We start from the raw sequence: 22,986 nt of genomic DNA, 5'->3' as shown, positions 1-22,986 counted from the left end.
ATACACTGAGGAGAAAGCACAGGGCTGCGCATATCTCTAAAAAGAGAAACCTTAAGGCGTATGATGGGCATACTAACTGGACACTGCTTTTGGCCTCGTCAGTAAAATCACTTATAGGAAGTGCTTCTGTTATCTGTTCCCTGTTCGTGTCTTGCGCTCGCGAGGTTAAGGCTACAGCTACCAGAGGCGCCGGAGTTGCGTAATGTAGAGGCAGCAATAAGGCTAGGTTCTAGAAAATTTCTAGTATTTCGCAAGAGGATGGAGCTATTTTTCATAATATAAGTTCTGGTACCTAATTGCGGGTTTTCGTTTCGGGCATCAAATAAGTTCTTGTAACACTATGGACACATTTAGTATATGATGAATTTCATATCAAATCCAATATGCGTTGAACCCGACCCCTCAGAATTTGATGAAATTTTGCATGAGGTTACATCTTACCCACCCTAACACAACCTCATTTTTAGAAATTGCATTTTCGAAAAATTGTGGGCGTGGCAAGGTATCGAATTATCCGAAAATATTAGAAAAAGACGATAATAGGTACTTTTAAAGTGTGATTACTACGGAATGGCTTTACCGATTTCAAAGATCTCCATACCATTAGAAAGGTATTGAAATAAGCTTTCAAAAAAATACACTGTAAAAATTTTTAGTACACTGAAAAATTTTTTTTTTTTAAATAAAATTTAAAACTGAAAAAAACACTTCAAAGATCAAGCGATTTTCAAAAATAAAATTTTATTTTAGAAAGGTATATTTAATATATATAACATATCTGAAAACTAAGATGGGGTTTTTTTCTTTTTTTTTTAATTTTTTTAAGTAAATGCATCTCTTGATTACTTTCTCATATTTGGATATCACGCGTAAATTAATCAACCAATTTGAAAAATTTTTATACCGTTAGAAAGGTATTAAAATCACCTGTGAAAATATATACTGTAAAGATTCTATATTACACTGAAAGAAAAAAATTTTTTTAATTTTTTTCTAATTTTTTTTTCAAACTGGGAAAACACTTCAAAGACCAAGCGATTAAAAAAAAATTTTTTTTTAGAAAGGTAGATTTAATATATATAACGTATCTGAAAACTAGAAGGGTGTTTTTTTTCTTTTTTTTTTAATTTATTTAAGTAAATGCATCTCTTGGTTACTTTCTGATATTTTGATATCACGCGTAAACTAATCAACCGATATCAAAAATTTTTATACCGTTAGAAAGGTATTAAAATCACCTTTGAAAAAATACACTGTAAAAATTTTTTATTCCGGTGGGGTGCACCCCAGCTAACATCAAAACAACGGCTCGAATACTTCACGTACAAGGAAAAGGTCGGCGGCTCAATGTACTTCAGAACATGGAGATATACAAGTTAAAAACATTTGACGGCAGGATAATAAACGAACAAACCAACACTATCTCTGACGAAATATTTGAACCCTTAAAACTAGTTTACAAAAAACAGCACAAGCCAGAAGGTAGAGCAACCAAACACGTAACAATGAACAAGCAAAAACGAAAAATTTACCAAGCGGAAAAAATCACCGATTTCTACCTACCTCAACCTACCGCTTAGCTAACAAGCAGTATGTCTAGATACCTAAAAAAACAACCCTTGGAAAAGGTAACAATTCGGACGTATCAATACCGCGCACACACACACACATATTAACGTTACCTACCACGGACACATAGATTGACATTACCTGCCACAGCACCCATGGACTATAAAAAACAACACAACGGATAGACACAGACCAGAACGAGATTAGGCATTGATATGGAATCAACCAATAAATACAGATGTGTGCAGCTATCAAGAAAATGTTCCTCTCAACTTCGAAACATTAGCTTAAACGAAGCAGCGCTGATATCTGAGCATTATCCAGGAGTCTCCGACATTCATCGTTGCCGTATTTGCGAAAGTTGTCGCTTTAAACTTAAGGATGCTATCAAGATTGCTGATAATCAGCGTTCTACTGAAACGGAAAGTGAAGAGGCACAAGAAATCTTGACTAGCGGTGAATTGTATCAAGAATATAAGGAAGTTCCAACATGCGGCAGCTATACTAAATCACTCGAACGCAACGAACTCGTCGACAATATAAATAAGCATGTTATTCCTCATCTTGGAAGCCATCCATCGCCAATGAAGCGAAAATATTTAGAAAGGGATTCATACTGAAAAAAAAACACAGCAAATTGCGCAAAGTCTTTCGGATTCACTTGGAGGTGGTTCACTGTCAACTTTATCAGAAGACCTAAAGAAGATGAAATCTTACTACGAACAAATTTTGGAGAACATGAAATATCAAATCGAAAACTGCTCAAATAATTTGGATAAGCAAAAAATGTTATCTCTATTACCAAACACCATGACATCTAAGGAAATTAAAGACATTTTTGGGCATGATTTATCTTACGAATTGATCAAAATTAGCAAAGATATACAAACAAATAAAACAAAGTTTTCGGACGTCAAACGCTCTAGCATGGACAGGCGTAGTTTACCTGAACAAACTAGTAAGTAAGCAAATATTGCGAAAGTCAACAGTATGAGCTGCGCAAAGTTGTATATTAAATCTAAATAAATAAAAATAAAAAATTAACTTTATCAAGTGTATTTCTATTTATTGTGCGTGTCTGAAAAATTTGATAATACGATTCTTGTTCGAATCTATTGGAATACTTAGTCATAGTATCTGTATCTGTATAACTTCCAAAGTATAGCTAGGTACCATTTTTGTCACACAATAATAGCAAAATAAAAAAAAAGTTAACAAGAGATGGTTTTACTTATAAATTTTTTTAAAAGAAAAAAAAAACACCATTCTTGTTTTTATATTAAATCGACCTTTCTAAAAATTTTTTTTAAATCGCTTGGTCTTTGAAGTGTTTTCCCAGTTTGAAAAAAAAAATGTAGAAAAAAATTAAAAAAAAATTTTTTTTCAGTGTAATATAGAATCTTTACAGTATATGTTTTCAAAGGTGACTTTAATACCTTTCTAGCGGTATAAAAATTTTTGAAATCGGTTGATTAGTTTACGCGTGATATCAAAATATCAGAAAGTAACCAAGAGATGCATTTACTTAAATAAATTTAAAAAAAAAAAGAAAAAAAACACCCTTCTAGTTTTCAGATATGTTATATGTATTAAATCTACCTTTCTAAAAAAAAAATTTTTTTTTTAATCGCTTGGTTTTGAAGTGTTTTCCAGTTTGAAAAAAAAATTTAGAAAAAAATTAAAAATTTTTTTTTCTTTCAGTGTAATATAGAATCTTTACAGTATATGTTTTCAAAGGTGATTTTAATACCTTTCTAACGGTATAAAAATTTTTCAAATTGGTTGATTAATTTAAGCGTGATATCCAAATATGAGAAAGTAACTAAGAGGTGCATTTACTTAAAAAAATTAAAAAAAAAACCCATTTTAGTTTTCAGATATGTTATATATATTAAATAGACCTTTCTAAAATAAAATTTTATTTTTCAAAATCGCTTGATCTTTGAAGTGTTTTTTCAGTTTTAAATTTTATTTAAAATTTTTTTTTTCAGTGTACTAAACATTTTTACAGTGTATTTTTTTGAAAGCTTATTTCAATACCTTTCTAATGGTATGAATATCTTTGAAATCGGTAAAGCCATTCCGTAGTAATCACACTTTAAAAGTACCTATTATCGTCATTTTTCTAATATTTTCGGATATTTCGATACCTTGCCACGCCCACAATTTTTCGAAAATGCAATTTCTAAAAATGAGGTTGTGTTTGGGTGGGTAAGATGTAACCCCATGCAAAATTTCATCAAATTCTGAGGGGGTCGGGTTCAAAATGTACGTTTTTTCATCCTTTGATATGAAATTCATCATATGTGAGGTGTTTAATGTTTAACATACAATTAAGTGGCACTGTTGCTTTAGCTCGCAAATCAGTTTTCGTTCTGCACATGCCATTTAAGCAGAAACGATATAATATAGAGACATTGCATGGACGAAAAATCGTGTGAGGCAAGCTTCACAAAATTCTAGTAGGTCACATTCACCACTTACCACAGCAGAATTTGTTAAACTACCACTGTCTGTATTTGTTATTTAACAATTATTTGTACACTTTTTATTCATCTAATGTGTTCAGAATTCACATTTTTACTCTCTAAAACTCCAATCAGTGTATTTCTGTGCTTAAATTATGTTAAAAATTTTGTTAAAATTTTTGGGGTGGTGAAAGTGACCTACTAGAATTTTGTTACGCTCCGCTGCTTTCCACCGAAGTTCGCGCATGCAACATCTTTATATTCAAAAATTTTTGATTTAAGCAGCAAAAAAGCTCACGATGCGCGCTTTTGCAGAGGTTTTATATTGGCCGTGAAAAATGGCAAAAAAAAAAGCTACTATAAGTAGCCAAACGAATGACGAGAGCAAAACAAAACTACAATAAACAGAATGAAGAGATATCTAAAGAAACGGAAGAGCTTTTGCGTAACGCAGTGAGCAGCCAGCGCTTGAAAAAAGAAACTTTGTTCACAAAAGCGAAAAAAAGAAATACTTGTCACTGTGTTAAAGCCAAGTTAAGAGGCTTTGCGAGTTGTTCGTCCCTCAAGTGATATATCTACAATCATTGCCAACAGCTGCTGGTAGAAGCGTACAAATATTTGAGGAGGTGTGTGTTCATGCAGCAGCCGAAAACAGTCAATGAATTGTATCTACACGAGAACTCCGTGGCTGATAGCGCAGCTTGGGGCTCAGTTACGCGCGGACGTACCAAGGAAATGGACGTAATATTGAGAAGCGGTGAGGTTTAAAAGCCGGATAAAACTCGAAATTCTTGGAAGTGATTATAGTTCAACTTTATATAACGCGCCTTCTAATTGCTAATGTGTTTGTGTGGTATCTCTTCAAGTAAAATAATTAAACAAAAGTGGTACTACGAATGACATTTTTTTTGGAAAACCCTTAAATTTAAAGTGAATTCAAAAAACCAACCAACTACAACATATCCATCCATCCTTCCTTCCATAATCAGTAACACATATTAATATTATTCTAAAAAAAACGTCATCACAATCGCGTCAGCAGGTAAGTTGTCCTTGAATCATTTTACATACATATCCATTCAAGTATCTATATATAAACGCCTCCACCCGGCTGCAATTAAAATGAACTTGTTGTTGTAAAAAGAGACGTACTTGATGCAGTGCTTTTCGTTATATATTTCTTAAAGTTAAATCTGAAGGTCACATTCCTTTGTAGGTACGTAAGGCAATCCTTTGTAGGATAGCGGTACAAGATATTGTAAATTTATGTAAGTGTAGTAAGTACTTTAATAAATGGTAATTTCTAAGATAAGACGTTTACTAACCGGTATCCGCGCTGAGCTGTTTTCAACTCAGTCGTTGAAACATTGATGAGAAAAATTTAAATAAATCCTAATAGGGAGTCACTCTCCTAGGCACACCAATTTCTATACGATATCGTCAAATGCCAACTTTCATTGTGCTGGAGGGCTGAAAAATTCCTAATACGCCATAATTGCTGCCGACGCACATGGCGCCTCTGCCCGAAAAGCCTGACAAAAATCAAAAATTTCAATAAAGCGTTCGATAAACCTAATACGTGTATCTAATAGAGAATTTTCCAGGGATTACGAATATATAACTCTTATTAAACAGATGATATTTTAGGAGGTAGAGCCGCTCAAAGTTCATTAATTTTCAACACTTAGAAAAATTTGTGGTTTTTGTTCTTTTTTGTTGTATTAAAAATTGTTTTGTATCTAAATAAAACGGCCTGCTACTGATTTCTTGTATTATAACGAAAGGATAGTTAGTTCTAGGTTAAAGCAAAATATAAAATTTTATTTTTTTATAAAAGTTCTCAGATCTACCGGTTTTTCGAAAAGCCTATTTTTAGAACCTTCTTCGCAATTTGATGGAAAATAAAAAAAAGGACAAAAAAGGTCTCCGTGAAATTTACAGTAGGTATTTGCTAAATATTCAGTTACCTGAATTCATAAGGTCTACCTGCGTCCAGCTGCGATTTCACTTTTTACATCAAATTAAGTGAAGCAACCTTGGGTATAAATAAGCGCCTGAGCAGGCATAGGTAATATGGAGGCGAATTTAGTACGGTCACTTTTGTTCTTGGAATTTGTTAATAAAACCAATTTTTCGGTTACAAGCTGCATAATATACATACCTGGAACTCATTTCCATAATTTGAGTATATAAAGCAATGTTTAATATAACGCCCAAAATTATTCGTTTTTTGGAGTCTATAGAATAAAGTATTCTGTTTATTTAAATAAACATAAATATAGCTCACATATTTTTTTAGTAAGATATACTCGATGGCAAATTTTAATATGTCTCTACAAAACTTCAAACTATTTGAGGTGTTCAAAGCTTCAAAGACAAAAGCGGAGTTCGTTGAGGCTATTAAGACAGAATTGCCAAAATAAATGTAGACGATGGAACAATTACAGATGGTAATATGTTTATGGCTTCTATTGTTCCCCTCCGTTTAAAAGATGAAGCTTCAGAATATTGGAAAAATCCACGGCCGTCATCAGTTAAATTGTGCCGGTCGATATTATTTAAATAAATATAAATAAATTACCAAAGGTTATAGAAGTACTAATGCTTCAAAAATCACACAAGCTAGACAAAACGAGGACCCTTTCAACATGTTGGCCATCTCTTCTGATCCAGTCATATCATCCATGAGGCATGTAAGATCACAAAAAGATCTTACAGACACCTATAGCTCAGAAATGGTTTCCTTGTTAGATATATTTTCAAGTGACGAAGACTACGTTAAAATTTAATAAATGATCCACCTTTTTCTATCACAGCAAAAAAAATAAATCAATAAATACAAGTTTACTATTTATTATAAATAATACAGTTATTTCATTTAGCAATTATAATCATATTTTAAAGCTTAGGCTTTAGCTATCATAAGAGTAATAAACTTTTACAGAAATCAATGAAATTGGTAAAGCGGTTATTAAGATTAAACTGTTTATCATAAGTGGGCAGTGCTCAAAAATTTATTAGTTGTTCATCTTTGGCTCAAATACAATAATATTGAACAACTTTTAATAATTTTTCTTAGTTAACTATTAATAAAATAATTGGTTTTTCAATTTTTCAAAAATATGTAAGTAAATTTATACAATGAATTTTCAAGCAATGTTTATATACTTATCCCCTAGCGTACACATTTCACTTTTATAAGAGTATAACACCTTAAAAGAAGTAATGCGTCCATCAAGTTTGGTGGAGATTGATAACCTTGCTACTAAGACAAAACTTTTAATCATAAGTGGGTAGAGCCACACTCCTACATACAAATCATAAGTTTATCTGATTTCATGTTCAAATAAATCCTCATACAAAAAATTTCAAAGTTTGTCCTTTAGTTTTTTTAACAATTTTTTTTTTGTATTTTTCTACAATTTTTTAACTTTGACGAATTATTGTGAAGCACCCTGCTACTCTGGTAGCCTTTTTTTTTTTAAATTGTCCAAAGTTTAAATAATTAGCGTTCAGGTGCAGTATAAATCTTTAAAATATCTTCATTAGTTCAAAAGTTATGATTTTTGCAAAGAAAAACCTCAAAAGGCGCCATAGTGCGTCGTAGCAACCATGAGTCCGTAGACTAAAAACCACTACTTTCGCATTACTTCAGGATGGCGTTCCATATTTCTCATTTTTTAAGAGCCTACTGTTGTCCCTGCGTCCAGGTTCCCGATATTTGCTCTGAGTGTCGATTTAATCGCCACTGCTTCGCCTGCGCATTTCTCTGCGCTCCCCCTCAGCATCCATCAGGCCATTTTGCTCACTGCAGTCCAGCATTCCTTCTTGTTGCACATTTTTTATACTAAATTTCTCCACTCAGTAGGTATCTGCGTGAGATGGTAGTTCAGTTCGCCGTGCTTCCGCTCATTCTATTGAGCTACATCCCAAACTAACCTGAAGGTCCAACGCCCTTTACTCGATGCCTCCCACCGTTCTTGCCACTTAGTTATTGTTTGTGTCTTTGCTCTTTTCTTTGCGTCTTCAGATGGTCGCTCGATGTTAGTGTTATACAGATCGGCCATTACGCTTGCCAGTAAGTCCAGGTTAGGGTTAGGACCAAGATCGCGTCAACGGACACCGTCCGATGAGCACTTGCTATTCTTATAGCTGCAATTCGGTATGCTGCTAATATATCTTTTTGATACGTCCGTTTAGATCCGTACCACCATAGTACAGGTTTACAAGTATGATATGTATGAGAAGGAAACAATTCCTTTCTCTTTCTAAAACACTGCCGTTAGACACTTCGGTCAGTGTCAAACTTTTGTGGAACTCAGTGGAACTTGCGTTTGACACTGAACGAAGTGTCAAAATTACCGGTGTTGCTGTCGCGGAAAGCGACGCAGGGAAACAAAAAAGGACCTGATATCAGATATGGGTTGCTGTGATGGTAAATTTTTTTGAACGAATTTAGTATGAAAATGTAGTGCACCTATATGGGTCCTACAGAAAATTATACAAAAGTCTTGAATTGGGGTATCTGAGGACGCGTAGTTATTCCAGTATTAAGAATACAAACACTGGTGCTAAGTTTTTCTATCCGTTCAAAAGTTCTCCGCGAAAAACAGTTTGAAACCGAGGTCGACTGCAATAACCCGTCCAAAAATGTGGAAGAGAAAAGTATTCGAATTATTGGAAGCGAGGCAAAAACGCGTCTATTAATACCTCCCCCGACGGTTTTGGTCGTGTTTTAGCAATCGTCCCCGGTAATAAAGTATCACAATTTGTTAATTAAAATTGTCCAAAACATATGGATTTTAAAGAGAGATGCAATTAAGTGCTCCTTTTAAAGTAAATAAGTATATTTCTTTGTAATTTTACGATAAAAATTTTAGGCAGTTTCCGTTAGCAGCTACTACACTTTTCTTGGACCTAAGAAGTACAACAGTGCCAATTAGCATCCACAAAAAAAAACGAACAAGAACAAGCATTTTATCAGGTGAACGGGACTGTGTATGTGCGTGCTGCTACATATCTTACTTGTAGACCTGTACTATGCGTACCACACTGGCGCTGCATATGGTATTATCGAGCTGGTTACTTTGGACAATAGCTGACGGGTAGCTTCGCTCGGACCGCCAATGTTAGGCATTATTCGCATAAGTGCTCCATTAACTTTGGTAATTTTCTCTCCCACCGCTCTGAAGTGCTCTTTGAAAGTTAACTTAGAGCTTAGAGGCAAGGTGCACTCCTAAGTATTTTAGAGAATCCTTTGAGATAATTTGATGACCCGTAACAGTTAAGACTAACTCGTTCGCCGACCGTTTGGAGCTTACTAATACCACTTCTGTCTTTTGGCTAGCCAACTCCAGTCCCATATTGATCAGCCATTCCTTTATTCTTCCTACGGCGTCATTACATAATGCTGTGTATCTAACATAGACTGAATGAGGGTTATCAGAAGTTTGCTCAACGACCAAACTGAAAAACTCTATCAAAAACCAGTACCTGTGTGAGCAAATAACTCCGCGCTATTGGCAAATACTAGAAGTTGTTGCTGCATTAACGATAAAGACAATCGAACGAAAATCGACACTGATGATGGCACAACGCTGAAACCGGTTTGTCTCGAAACCAAATTTGACAAGGGATGACGGAAAATCGTTCCAATATGTAACACTTCCCGAAGGTTTTGGGGAGTGTTATCGATGTTTATGGTCATTTGCCGGATACAGATCTGGTACGTTCCGGTAACAAAGCACCATAAAGGTACTAGCCCGACCATCTCGGGAACGATTGAATCCTTTCTTTTTAACACGCTTATATTAGCTTCACTTGTTTGTATGCTTGTTTGTAACTCGCGGTTACTGTCATCTAACTGTAAAGTGCATAATTAATTTTCAATATGTCAACTGTCCCGCTATTGAGTTAATATTAATCCGTTAAAACATTTCGTATTCCACATTTCATGCATGCAAACATATGCCAAACTATAATTGTTTTGACGTGCTGATTTGCTATTGTTAAGTTTTGACAGAAGTATTTCATACCGGAACAATTTCAAGTTTACGTTTTAGTGCTTTTCGGAAGTTTGCTATTGCAAATCCTATTAATAAACATCATTGATAATTTGGCCATATTTAGGTAGATATTATTGTTATTGTTTGCTTGTGTAGAATCAAATGAGTGTGGGCTTACCGTGGTAAAATGAGTTTAAGATTGTTAGGAAATGTAAAAACTTAAGGTAAAATCGATTACTTCCTATAATTGCGTTCATATCAGATGTGGATCAGAATAAAATCTCATTGGAACTTTCCGGATCCGTTCTATGAGAGCTGGCAGCACTCAATTCATTTGTACACATAAAGGATTGGATTTTAGCAAATAAGCTTGGATTCTTGAAGAGTTATTCCAATTTTTCGCGCGGAAATCAGTCTGAATTATACAAAACTAGCTTTACCAGGCGCACGTTGTAACGCCCGAGATCGAATGGATGTTGCGTTATTTTTTCTGTTTTGTTTGTTGATAATTTAATTTATTCTGTAAATTGAATTAAATTTTGTACGCATATTTGGTGGAATTTTTTGTTAAAACATTTTATGCTTGTATCTTATTGTATCTTATTTTACATTATTGTATTGCTTTTACCGCTGATGATTGTTGCTTTGATTACATTCCGAAGAAGCATGACTGGTGAGCCAATTTTCAAAGTTGATATATGCGCAGGCATTCCTTTTAGTTCTAAGGAGTATAGAAATTCATTTGGATAATTCACAATTTTATCGTCATCTGTAACTGTGTCGATCGATTTATATTTCGTCACTTCACCAGGAAATTGATTTTGAAAGCGATTATTGATTTTGTTAACATGATCATTTTTGGGAGCTAAGATAATTCTTTCGCATAGCCAAAAAACAAAAACATTTAAATTTAAAATTCTTAATTCTGAAAAATGAAAAACTTTCGTCTTGATCGAAGGAACCTCGAGCCAAAATTTGGTGATGATCGAAGTATAGCAAACACGTTTTCATAGGGAACACACACACAGAATTTGATTTTTATAGAAATGCAGATAGACTGAAGCTAAACAATTTTTTTAACAGCGGCAGATTACTAAACGTCCAAAAGGCATAACAGCTAAACTCAACAATGCAGTCAAACTTTAGGTGTTAAAATAACTAAGTTTGTACCGCAGCCATAGTTTTTCCCCATTCCACATTTTACTGGAGGTTTTAGGACTTAACGTCACATGGCTCCTTACCAATTTTAATTATCCTACCATTACGACATCCAGATATATGCAGTATAATATATGCAGCGCCTCTACAATTGCCGCCTTTCATACTCTTTGATTTCAACCTTCGCATCTTCTAGGCGCTTCCAGAATCTACTAGTCCAGCAGCTCTCAAACTTCTCAGCTGTAACTATAATTGCACAATTTTATACATCTTCTAGGCGCTTCCAGAATCTACTAGTCCAGTAGCTCTCAAACTTCTCAGCTGTAACTACAATTGCACAATTTTATAGTTTTTCTCATTGCATACTTATAGGAGTATCTCAGATATATGCATGTGTTAGTGCATTGATTCTCCGCTGCTCGTATACGTACATGGTACATATATGTAGACGCAGTTATTGTTTCGTTTATGTAGATACATAATGATTGATCTATGGATGTGAATTCACGTCACTGCTTAGCATCGGCTTAGAGATGGCAGCACTCCTTAGTTTTGCTAATATTCGTAACACTGCCCTCCACCTAAGTCTGATCGTCCCGATTAGACAAATCTCCCGATCTAAACGTTGCCAGCCTTTCCAAATGTACCACTCTTCTACTCCGTGGTTTCACAATGCTTTGTATGCGTTAGATGGTATCACTGATCTTCTTCACAACTTTGTACGGGCCTTCCCAACTGCACCGAAATTTGGCTGGAACACCTTTCCGCCGGTGAGGGTTGTTTAACAGTACCAAATCTCCCGCCAAGAAACCTTCCGAATTAAAGTTCTTGTCATGCCAGTGTTTCATCTTACTACTCATTACCCTGGGCCGTGCCTTCACACTCTGTTGTTTGGCCAATGGACTACTTCGTAGAGCTTGCGCTGGACGGATTTGCTTTGCATAATCAGTATCGTTCCGACGCTTCACTACAGTAGTGTGCCTTGGCTTGAAACCACCCTTGCATTCTTTCTGCGAAATCCTTTCCTTCGTTTTAGTACGTCCGTTAGGGCTTTTCAATGCCAGTGTTTCTCTCACAGGTACTTTCGGTTTTGATTTGTTTGGCCCATTTGTTCCATCGACCTTTACCTTTGAATTTCGTGGCCTTTGTCGAGTCTTCTCCACCAGTACCCGATTACTGCTGAACCCTTTTTCCAAACTAAAGTTAAGCTGTATGTCCTGGTTCTTATAACGCATCACCCTTCTCTGCATATCGATCTTGATGTCATGGTCAACCAAGAAGTCCACTCCCAATATGACTTCATCAACGATATCTGCCACAATGAATTTGTGTAGAACGATGACCACCTCAATTAAGACTTCACATACCACTTCTCCCTGGACTTGGTTATACTCGCCAGTAATCGTACGCAATCTTGCTCCAGGTAATGGCTTTACTTTCCTGTTGACCAAATCAGATCGGATCAAGGAATGAGATGCGCCCGTATCTACAGTCAGTACACGCTCCTTGCCATCCACATTTCCTTTGACGGTAAGACTGCTCGATTTCCTTCCAGTTTGCGAGATAGGTATCACACGACATTCAATAGCTGGGGCAAGTTCTCGATCTTTACATTTGACTCGCTCTTGTTTATCTCCTCCAGCTTTGCGCTTACGACCAGCCAAGTTGGAACTACCATGACCGGTGCTGCAATGACGTGCAATGTGACTTGAAACACTTCATAACTCCGGCATTGTCTTGTTGTAATCCCTTCACTGCTTCCAAAATTGTGTCTACCCAATCTGGCCTTTCCACTTTCACGCGATGAGCTTTGTATGCGGGCTTACTCAAAAGTGGCGCTGTTTCCTGAGTCAATGCATGGGATACCGTTTCAGCAAATGTTGGCTTTGGGTTCGCGTATGTGGCTCGCTTCGTTTCGACGTCCCGTATGCCGTTAATAAAGCTCTGAATCTTTACCCTTTCAGTGTATTCCACGGGTGCGTCCGCATTTGCAAGATGAGCCAATCTTTCAACATCCGAAGCAAACTCCTGTAATGTCTCATTTGCTTTTTGGTAACGGTTTTGCAAATCAATTTGGTATATCTGTTTTCTATGCTCGCTTCCATAACGTCTCTCGATAGCGGCCATCAATGCTTCATAGTTGTTCCGCTCTCCCTCGGGAATCGTCTGTAGGATTTCGGCTGCTGGCCCCTTCAATGCTACGAATAGAGCAGCAACTTTATCTTCAGCATTCCAGTTGTTCACTGCTGACGCCTTCTCAAATTGAAGCTTGAATACCTCGAAAGGAACAGAGCCGTCAAAAGATGGAGTTTTTACCTTCGGATTGCTCGCTGGAACAGCTGGGCGATTTAGTTGTAACTGTTGCATAAGACCTTTCAACGCTTCTATCTCGGCATCAATTTTGTCCTCGAGTTGTAAAATTTTTGCATCCTGCTCTTCCAGTTTCGCAAAGAGCTGCGATGATACCTGTTCCGAAATTTTTGTCGACATTCCAGATATACGTGCCTCTTGCGCTTCCAGTTGAGATGACATATATGTCTTCTGTTCCTCCAATTGAGATGATATTTGCGACGCCGTTTCTGAAATGCGTGCCTCCTGTGACTCCAGCTGAGATGCCATTGTCGATGTTTGTACATATATTGTGCTCGTCACTGTCTGCGGTGTTTCGTTTTTTTCTTCCATTTTTGTTGTTGTTCTGTCGCTATCATAATGAAAGACATACTCCTCAGCATTGTAGATTCCTTCAAATATCATAGCTACACTTAGTCGTTTTTGTAGCTGGGATTTATCGCCAGAAGTAGCCAATCCACGGACTTCCAACTCCTCCTTCAGTTGCTGGATCGTCAATTCACTCAACTTTGCCATGTCCAAGTTGTATTCCCAATCTTCGGAATTTATTCAACAATTCCTCTTCTGACACCAATTGTAACGAATAGCTTGCTTAATAACCAAACTGATTGATAGCTCAAATGAAAAACCACTATCAAAATAATACTGCTATTGCTCGCTAGATAGCGTCTGAATCGAAACTTCTTGACAACTCAAATCAAACTGAATTCCAGCGCCTCTACAATTGCCGCCTTTTATACTCTTTGATTTCAACCTTTGCATCTTCCAGGCGCTTCCAGAATCTACTAGTCCAGCAGCTCTCAAACTTCTCAGCTGTAACTACAATTGCACAATTTTATACATCTTCTAGGCGCTTCCAGAATTTACTAGTCCAGTAGCTCTCAAAATTCTCAGCTGTAACTACAATTGCATAATTTTATAGTTTTTCTCATTGCATACTTATAGGAGTAACTCAGATATATGCATGTATTAGTGCATTGATTCTCCGCTGCTCGTATACCTACATGGTACATATATGTAGACGCAGTTATTGTTTCGTTTATGTAGATACATAATGATTGATCTATGGATGTGAATTCACGTCACTGCTTAGCATCGGCTTAGAGATGGCAGCACTCCTTAGTTTTGCTAATATTCGTAACAATATATTCCATTTGTATGGGAGGTGCCACGCCCCCTTTTTCCCAATTCCATATTTTCTTGGTGGTGTTAAGGATTGACCTCAAATAATTCCTTACTGAATTTCAATGTTCTGGCATGTATACTTTCAAAGTTATGCAGTACCAAAGATTCCATTTGAATGGGAGGTTCCACGCCCCCTTTTTGCCAATTCCGCATTTTCTTGGTGGTGCTAGGGATTGACCTCATATAACTCCTTACCGAATTTAAATTTTCTGGCATGTATACCTTCAAAGTTATGCAGTACCAAAGATTCCATTTGTATGGGAGGTGCCACGCCCCTTTTATATATCAAAATTATTTTTAGCCTAAAACCTTCCCGTTGATCGAGGGAACCCATAACCAAAATTTGGTGATGATTGATGTATGGGAAATACGTTTCCATAGCGAACACACACACACACACAGAATTTGATTTTTATATATACATATATGGCTAAACCGATTTGGGATTTAAAAATCAAATAACCATCATCTCTCCTTCCTGTATCTTTCCTAAAAATTTCATGGCAATCTGTCCAGTCGTTCTCGAGTTATGGAGTGACAATCAAAATGTACATTTCTTTTTATATATATTGTAACGATTTTACTGCAAATCCTCATATTTGCCCTTTTTGCTAAGCTCGTATCACTAAACTGTTGAATAGATAACTCCAATATTGAATAATGGAAAAATGGTCTTTATTAAAGTACTTCACAATAACACTTATACTTTGCAACTAGCTGGCTTAATAACCAAACTGATAGCTTAAATGAAACTGACTTTCAAAATAATACTGCTATGGCTCGCTAGATAGCGTCTTAATCGAAACTGCTTGGTAGCTCAAATCAAACTGAATTCCAGCGCCTCTACATTTGCTGCCTTTTATACTCTTTGATTTCAACGTTCGCATCTTCTAGGCGCTTCCATTTCCAGAATCTACTAGATGCCATCAGCTCTCAAACTTCTCAGCTGTAACTACAATTGCACGATTTTATAGCTTCTCACATTGCATACTTTCAGGAGTATCTCAGATATATGCATGTGTTTTTGCATTGATTCTCCGCTGCTCGTATACGTACATGGTACATATGTGTAGACGCAATTATTGTTTCGTTTATGTAGATACATAATGATTGATCTATGGATGTGCTTGATATCACTGTTTAGCATCGGCTTAGAGATAGCAGCACCCCTTAGTTTTGCTAACATTCGTAACACTGCCCTCCACCTAAGTCTGGTCGTCCCGATCAGACAAATCTCTCGATCTAAACGCTGCTAGCCTTTACAAATGGACCACTCTTCTAATCCGTGGTTTCCCAGTGGTTTGTAACCGATCTTCTTCACAACTTTGTACGGTCCTTCCCAACTACACCGAAATTTGGCTCGAACATCTTTCCGCCGGTGAGGGTTGTTTAACAGTACCAAATCTCCCTCTAAGAAACCTTCCTAATTTTTGTTCTCATTGTACCTGCGTTTCATCTTACTACTCATTATTCTTGATCGTTCCCTCGCACTCTGTTGTTTGACCAATGAACTTCTTCACAGAGCTTGCACTTGACGGATTCACTTTGCATCATCATTATCGTCTGGACGTTTCACAACAGTAGGGCGCGCTGGCTTGAAACCATCCTTGCATTCTTTCTGAAAAATTCTTTCAGTCATTATAGTGCGTCCATTAGGATTTGTCGATGTCGGTCTTTTTCTCGCAGGTACTTTTAATTTCGCTTTATTTGGCCCATTCGATCCATCAACCTTTTCTTTTGACTTTCGTGGCCTTTGTCGAGTCTTCTCCACCATTACTCGATTACTACTGAACCCTTTCTCCAACTTGAAGTTAAGTGGTAAATCCTGGTTCTCGTAACGCATCACCCTTCTCTGCATATCGATCTTGATGTCATGGTCAACCATGACCCTTCCAATCAAGACTTCACATATCACTTCTCCCTGAACTTGGTTATACTCGCCGTGACCGTACGCAACCTTGCTCAAGGTAACGGTTTTACTTTCCTGTTGACCAAGTTCCATCCACATTCCCTCTGACGGCAAGAATGCTCGATTTTCTACCAATTTGCGAAACAGATATCACAGGAGATTCAATAGCTGGATCCAGCTCTCGATTTTTCCATCTGGCAGGCTCTTGCTCATCTCCTCCAGCTTTGCGTTTACGGCCACCCAAGTTGGAACTACCAGGACCAAGATCGCAATGACATGCAATGTGACCGGACTTCCCGCATTTGAAGCATTTGATAACTTTTTCACTCCGCTTTTGCGATCCTTTCAGCGCCTCCAATATTGCGTCTACTTCCACACGGCGTGCTTTGAAAACTGGCTTACACAGAAGCGTCGCTGTTTCCTGAATCAGAGCTTGTGACACCGTTTCTGCGAATGTTGGCTTTGGGTTTGCGTATGTAGCTCGCTTTGTTTCAACGTCCCGTATGTCATTTATAAAGCTCTGAATCTTTACCCTTTCAGTGTATTCGCTAAATGTGCTAGCCTTTCAATATCCGACGCAAACTCTTGCAATGTTTCACCTGGTCTCTGGAAGCGGTTCAGCAACTCCATTTGGTATATCTGCATTCGCTAAATGTGCTAGCCTTTCAATATCCGACGCAAACTCTTGCAATGTTTCACCTGGTCTCTGGAAGCGGTTCAGCAACTCCATTTGGTATATCTGTCTCCTATGATCAGTTCTGTATCGTCTCTCTAGAGCGCCCATCAATGCTTCATAACAGTTCCGTTCGCCCTCTGGAATGGTTTGTAAAATCTCAGCTGCAGGCCCTTTCAACGCCATGAACAGTGCAGCAACTTTATCTTCCGCATTCCAGTTGTTCACTGCTGCGGTCTTCTCAAACTTTAGCTTGAAGACCTGGAAAGGAACAGAACCGTCAAAGGATGGCGTTTTTACCTTTGGATTACACGTTGAATCCGCTGGGCGATTCAGTTGCAACTGCTCGATACGTCCTCTCAAAGTATCCACCTCTGCCTCGATTTTTTCCTCAAACTGTAAAATTTTTGTATCTTGCGCCTCCAACTTCGAGGAAATACGTCCTTCTTGCTCTTCCAGTTGAGCAGAGATCTGCGATGATATCTGTGCTGAAATTTGCGCCGACATTCGTGCCTCTTGTGCTTCAATCTTCGCTGTTATACGGTTCTCCTGCGATTCCAGCTGAGTTTCCATCTTGGATGTAATCTGTGTCGACATTTCTGAACTACGCGTTTCTTGTGCCTCAATCTTCGATGTTCGTGTCTCCTGCGATTCCAATTGTGATGGCATGTTGGTAGATATTTGTGATGTCTTTTCGGAGATTTGTGCCGATATTGCAGCCAATATCATGTTGAGGTCTGTGTTCGCCACTGTCTGCGGTGTTTCATTTTTCTCCTCCAATTTTGTTGTCTCATCGCCATCAAGATGAAATTCATACTCTTCCACGTCAATTCCTTCTAATTCCATTGCCTCTCGTAGTCGTTCCTGAAGTTCGAGTTTAATGCCGGTTGTATTCAATCCACGGCTCTCTATATATGTGAAAACTTCACTTATCAGCCGCCCCTTGCCTGTAAAGCGTACAATACACAACAATAATAATATTGTCACTAAACATGGGGGTAACTTAAACTTTACTGCGTGCACACGCAAAAAACATGAACTAAGATTAATGGTAGAAGTAATTTTTTTCACCTACTTAAGCTTCAAATATCTTCACGTATTTAAAAAAAATTGATAACAAATCTGTTACAAAATCATTGTTGTACTTTTCCTCATCGTAAAAACTTAATTATTAGGCTGGTAGGCATTTAGGTTTTTTCAAATTCAGATGTACATACCTACTTTGTACAAGTACGATTGTACAATAATGTGATTGATTGAGCAGATGACAAACTTGTACTTAAGTGACAACTTTGCCAACTGTGCCAACTGTGACTGACGTGTTAAATGACAACTGTTTTTAATGGTACGACAGACAAGTTCACGTTTAGCATTAAAGACTAACTTTATTGTTTGGCTGTGAGGAAAAAGCAAAGGCAACAATGACTTAAACTAAACATACAAATGCCCTGTAAGTATAAAATGAGACTACGTCTGCACTAGTCTAGACGGCAGTACAAGTTCTACCACACAATGCTTTTTATCGCCGAGTTATCGGCTTATTGGTTTGTTATCGGCTTGTTATCGCCGTATTTCAGGTGTGCTCTCGAATTTGTAGTGATGTCTTATCGGTATCTGTTTCGTAAAAAAAAGAAGAGTCATCGATAACAAATAAATGCAACGCAGATAATTGATAAATCTTTGATAAGAAATCGATAAATTTGCGATAGAACATCGATAACTTTTCGATAAAAAAATAAAAAACTAAACAAAATTTCGATAACAAATCTATAACTTGCCGATAACTTTTTGGCCATATTTTTGAAAAATTTACAATTAAGAATCTATAGCTTTTTGATAGTAAATAACTTCTATTAAAAATCAGTAGCACATAGATAACCATTGTTATCGATAGCATATTTATAACACTTCAATAATAAATCGATAACTCATCGATAACTAAATGTTAACAAATAACAAACCGTCATAGCACGCCGACCGTTTTCGGTTCCACCTCTGGTTTTGAATTATACTCTTTCTTTTTCTCGACCCTATTATCCTTTAGTTTCCTTTTCTTTCCTCCTCTTTCCTTTCATCTTATTTTCTTTCCTTTCCTTTCTTTTCGTTTTCTTTACCTTCTTTTCCATTCCCTTCCTTAAATTTCCTCTCCAATCCTTCAATTTCCTTTCTTTTGTTTTCTTTTCTATGATTTTATTTTCTTTTCTTTATTTTTCTTTTCTATGCTTTTATTTTCTTTTCTTTTCTTTTCTTTTCTTTTCTTTTCTTTTCTTTTCTTTTCTTTTCTTTTCTTTTCTTTTCTTTTCTTTTCTTTTCTTTTCTTTTCTTTTCTTTTCTTTCCTTTTCTTTTCTTCTCTTTTCTTTTCTTTTATTTTCTTTTCTTTTCTTTTCTTTAATTTTCTTTTCTTTTCTTTTCTTTTCTTTTCTTTTCTTTTCTTTTCTTTTCTTTTCTTTTCTTTTCTTTTCTTTTCTTTTCTTTCTTTCCTTTCATGTCCTTTTCTCTCCCTTTCCTTCCTTTCATTTCTTTACCTACATAACGTCCACGGGACTCGATCAATACTAACGCATGATGCTCTAGTATGATGGAAAGCGTAAGACAAAAGTTGTAAAGGCTAGCATGCCTGGGAATATCGGGGCAGTCGGCATAGCACCTCTGGAAGGGTTAACTGGTATCCTTCACTTGCATTTACGCAGGGTTTGGCCGAAAATAGGCTTATAGAATAGGGGGAATCCAACATTTGGAGGATTACAGGCACGTTAAGATACTAGATGACATGACAGGAGGATGATTAAACGATCCCCCTTACTAATATATCTTCTCACACGAATTATATTATGACAATCGTTGACTTTTAGGTACTGAACGTAAAGTATCTTTGTAGAGTGAGAATGAGAAAAGGGTCTAGACAATGGGGAGGGACATAATAAAAATGCTCTCTTCGAAGCACCTGCGTGCCAGTCAGTCCTATCGCCTTTTGCAGTGTCTTTCTGGCGAAGGTCTATGACACAAAGAAGGCAAAGTATAATTATCCAATGCATTATAGTGTCAGAAACCATTTTTATGATCTTTCTTGATAGCCAGGCTTAGACTACATTCCAAGGCACAATTGAGCTCCTATTGCGCATGAGAAAGGGCAATCAGTTTCAATATTTGTAGACATATGCCTTGAAAGGCATTTGAGTCCATCTTGATAAAATCTGATGTCGTGCGGTGGTGTCGAGCTTGGTTGGTGTCTATAAAGCATCTCAATGTATACAGCTAAGTCCCAAAGCACAGCAATGTTTGGTGATAAGAGGTGAATACTTAGTAATTTTTTGGTGGAACGAAATCAAAGCGAAGATCCTTCAACGCTGAACTCTTTCTTTAGAACACTTTTCAAATGGTGAAACATAGCGATACGATCATAATGGTTCAGGTATGTTTGGCACAAACTACTTAATTTGTATCAAAGATATGAGGAAATTCAACAGCATTTTAAGTGAAACCACGTTACGATATTCAGAGCTTACCATAACATTTCTATGAATATCTCAGCAGTATAACGAGCGCATAATTATGAGTCAACGAGTAAAACGAGCAAAGGACTCGTTCTGGTAAAACAACAAAGAACGATTGAATTGACCGCCGCAGTCGTCCGACCTGATATGATAGAAAATTTATGTTTAAAGCGGGAGTCATTGGTGCCGTATGTCGTATCGCTGTAGTCGTATCCCTAACGTAATCAGCTGTTTATCGTTACGACGGTAAACCAAAAACCAATTGGTTGGCTACGATACGGTTACGACCTTAGCGGCACCAATAATCGATTGCATTGATTCTCATAAGGTTGGTCGAATCAGCTGTTAAAAGGTTAGCAATACGGTTACCGATAAAGCACCAATGTCTCCAGTTTTAATATCAAAGTCACTCTCACAGTCAGGGGTGGCTTTCCGTAATTCGAAATCGATCAAGAACGAGTATAAAATAATCGTTTTCGCTTTCCGTAACACAAATTGTCGACGCGTCGTATCGAACGTTCGATAAAAACTGTTCGATGCCAAATTAGGTGTCGAATTGCCTTTTTGAAAGTTATAATTTTATGCTTTGGTGATTATTTAGGGAATGATTTTTTCTTCAGAGATTAAGAAACAAACGCTATTTATAAAAGAAAATATTCTGCTAGTTCCAAAAAGCTTTTTAAACACTCTTTGAAATCTGCAAACGAAAGAGATCACACCAAGATCCGGGAACTAAGATGGCATCATCGAGCGGTCGATATCGACTTGAAGTATCGAATCATTAATCAAGGGTGGCTTTCCGTAATTCTATATCGAACAAAAACGAGTATCAACTAATCGTTTTTGCCTTCCGTAATACAAAATCTCGTCGCGTCGTATCGAACGTTCGACACAATCTGTTCGATAGCACCTTAGGTGTTGAACTGCTTTTCGTAAGCTAGAGTTTTTAATGCTTTTGCGATTATTTGATGATTCCAATATACTTTCGAAACACTTTTTGATACACGAGAAAAATGTACTCAAATTGAAATACGTAATCCAAAACTGTGTCGTCGAGCGTTCGATATCGAATTAAAGTATCGAGCGAACGAGTGTCGACTATCGAATTACGGAAAGCCACCCCTGGGGTGATTCGATACTTCAAGTCGATATAGAACGCTCGATGATGCCATTTTAGTTCCCGTATCTTGGTATGATCTCTTTCGTTTGCAGATTTCAAAGGGTGTTTAGAAAGCTGTGGTAACTATCAGATAGCTAAGAACATATCTTCTTTCATTCGTTCAAACCGCAACACTGGTCGATTCCAACGTTATCGATAACGCAATGATCCGATACTTATGTAAGATCGCTGACAATGACATTTCCATCTTCCCTTTTTTCTTTTGATCTTAGATCCGATTGCACGTGTAACGCGAACTTTGTAATATTTCATTTATTTGTAATTAAATATAGATTAGAACACAAACGTACATACATATATTGTCATTTGGATAAACCAGCATTTCCAGCAATTGGTGACCCCGACGTTGCAAATATTTTGAGCAAAAGCAAACGAAATGGTCAACGGGCAGGCAGACGCAGCTGGCGCACCACCACCAAATGATAGAACGATTATTAATAAAGTTTCTGGCCGGAGCACCCAGAAATTTGGTTTGCGCTGGTTGAAGCGCAATTCAGCATATCTGAGTGTCCACCGACATTTCTAAATTTAACACTGTAGTTGCCTCTATAGAGTCAAATGTTCTAGCGCAAAATTCTGACGCCATATTAAGTCCACCTGAGACTGGCAAATATCAAAACCTCAAAACACGTATATATAGAACGCTACTGCGAGAGCGAACAAAAGAAAAGGCAAAAGCTGCTTTCGGAAATAGACTTAGGAGATAAGCGACCAACAACTTTACAACGAATTAAGCAGCCTTGCAAAGGGCAAAGTTGGTAGCGAATTTCTGAAATCACTTTGACTACAGCGGCTGCCGGCGCAGGCAAGAGCCATTTTGCGAGCATCAGATGCTGAACTGCCAGAATTTGCAAAGCTGGCCGATATAATTTTGGAAGTAGGCGACTTCCTACAAATGACAGTCGTTGGTGCGCGTAGTACCGGAGATCCATCGGATTCCCAAATAGGTAAACATATTGAGTGCCTCGAAATGAAGTTCGAAAAGTTAATGCAAA

At 37.2% G+C, this 22,986-nt stretch overlaps 1 protein-coding gene across 1 annotated transcript in view; it reads left to right on the top strand.

Moving 5' to 3' along the window:
* The first annotated feature begins 4,681 nt into the window (after positions 1–4,681).
* LOC137249708 (acidic phospholipase A2 PA4) overlaps positions 4,682–22,986 on the top strand; it is a 102,663-nt gene continuing 84,358 nt past the window's right edge. Inside the window, exon 1 of the mRNA XM_067781469.1 lies at positions 4,682–5,079. The gene's annotated coding sequence lies outside the window, so the exon portion shown is untranslated. The remainder of the gene's footprint in view (positions 5,080–22,986) is intronic.

Source organism: Eurosta solidaginis, chromosome 4 (genome assembly GCF_040869045.1).
Source record: "Eurosta solidaginis isolate ZX-2024a chromosome 4, ASM4086904v1, whole genome shotgun sequence".
Taxonomy (NCBI): domain Eukaryota; kingdom Metazoa; phylum Arthropoda; class Insecta; order Diptera; family Tephritidae; genus Eurosta; species Eurosta solidaginis.
Note: the sequence above shows the minus strand (reverse complement) of the source record. Positions and strands in the feature narration are given on the sequence as shown.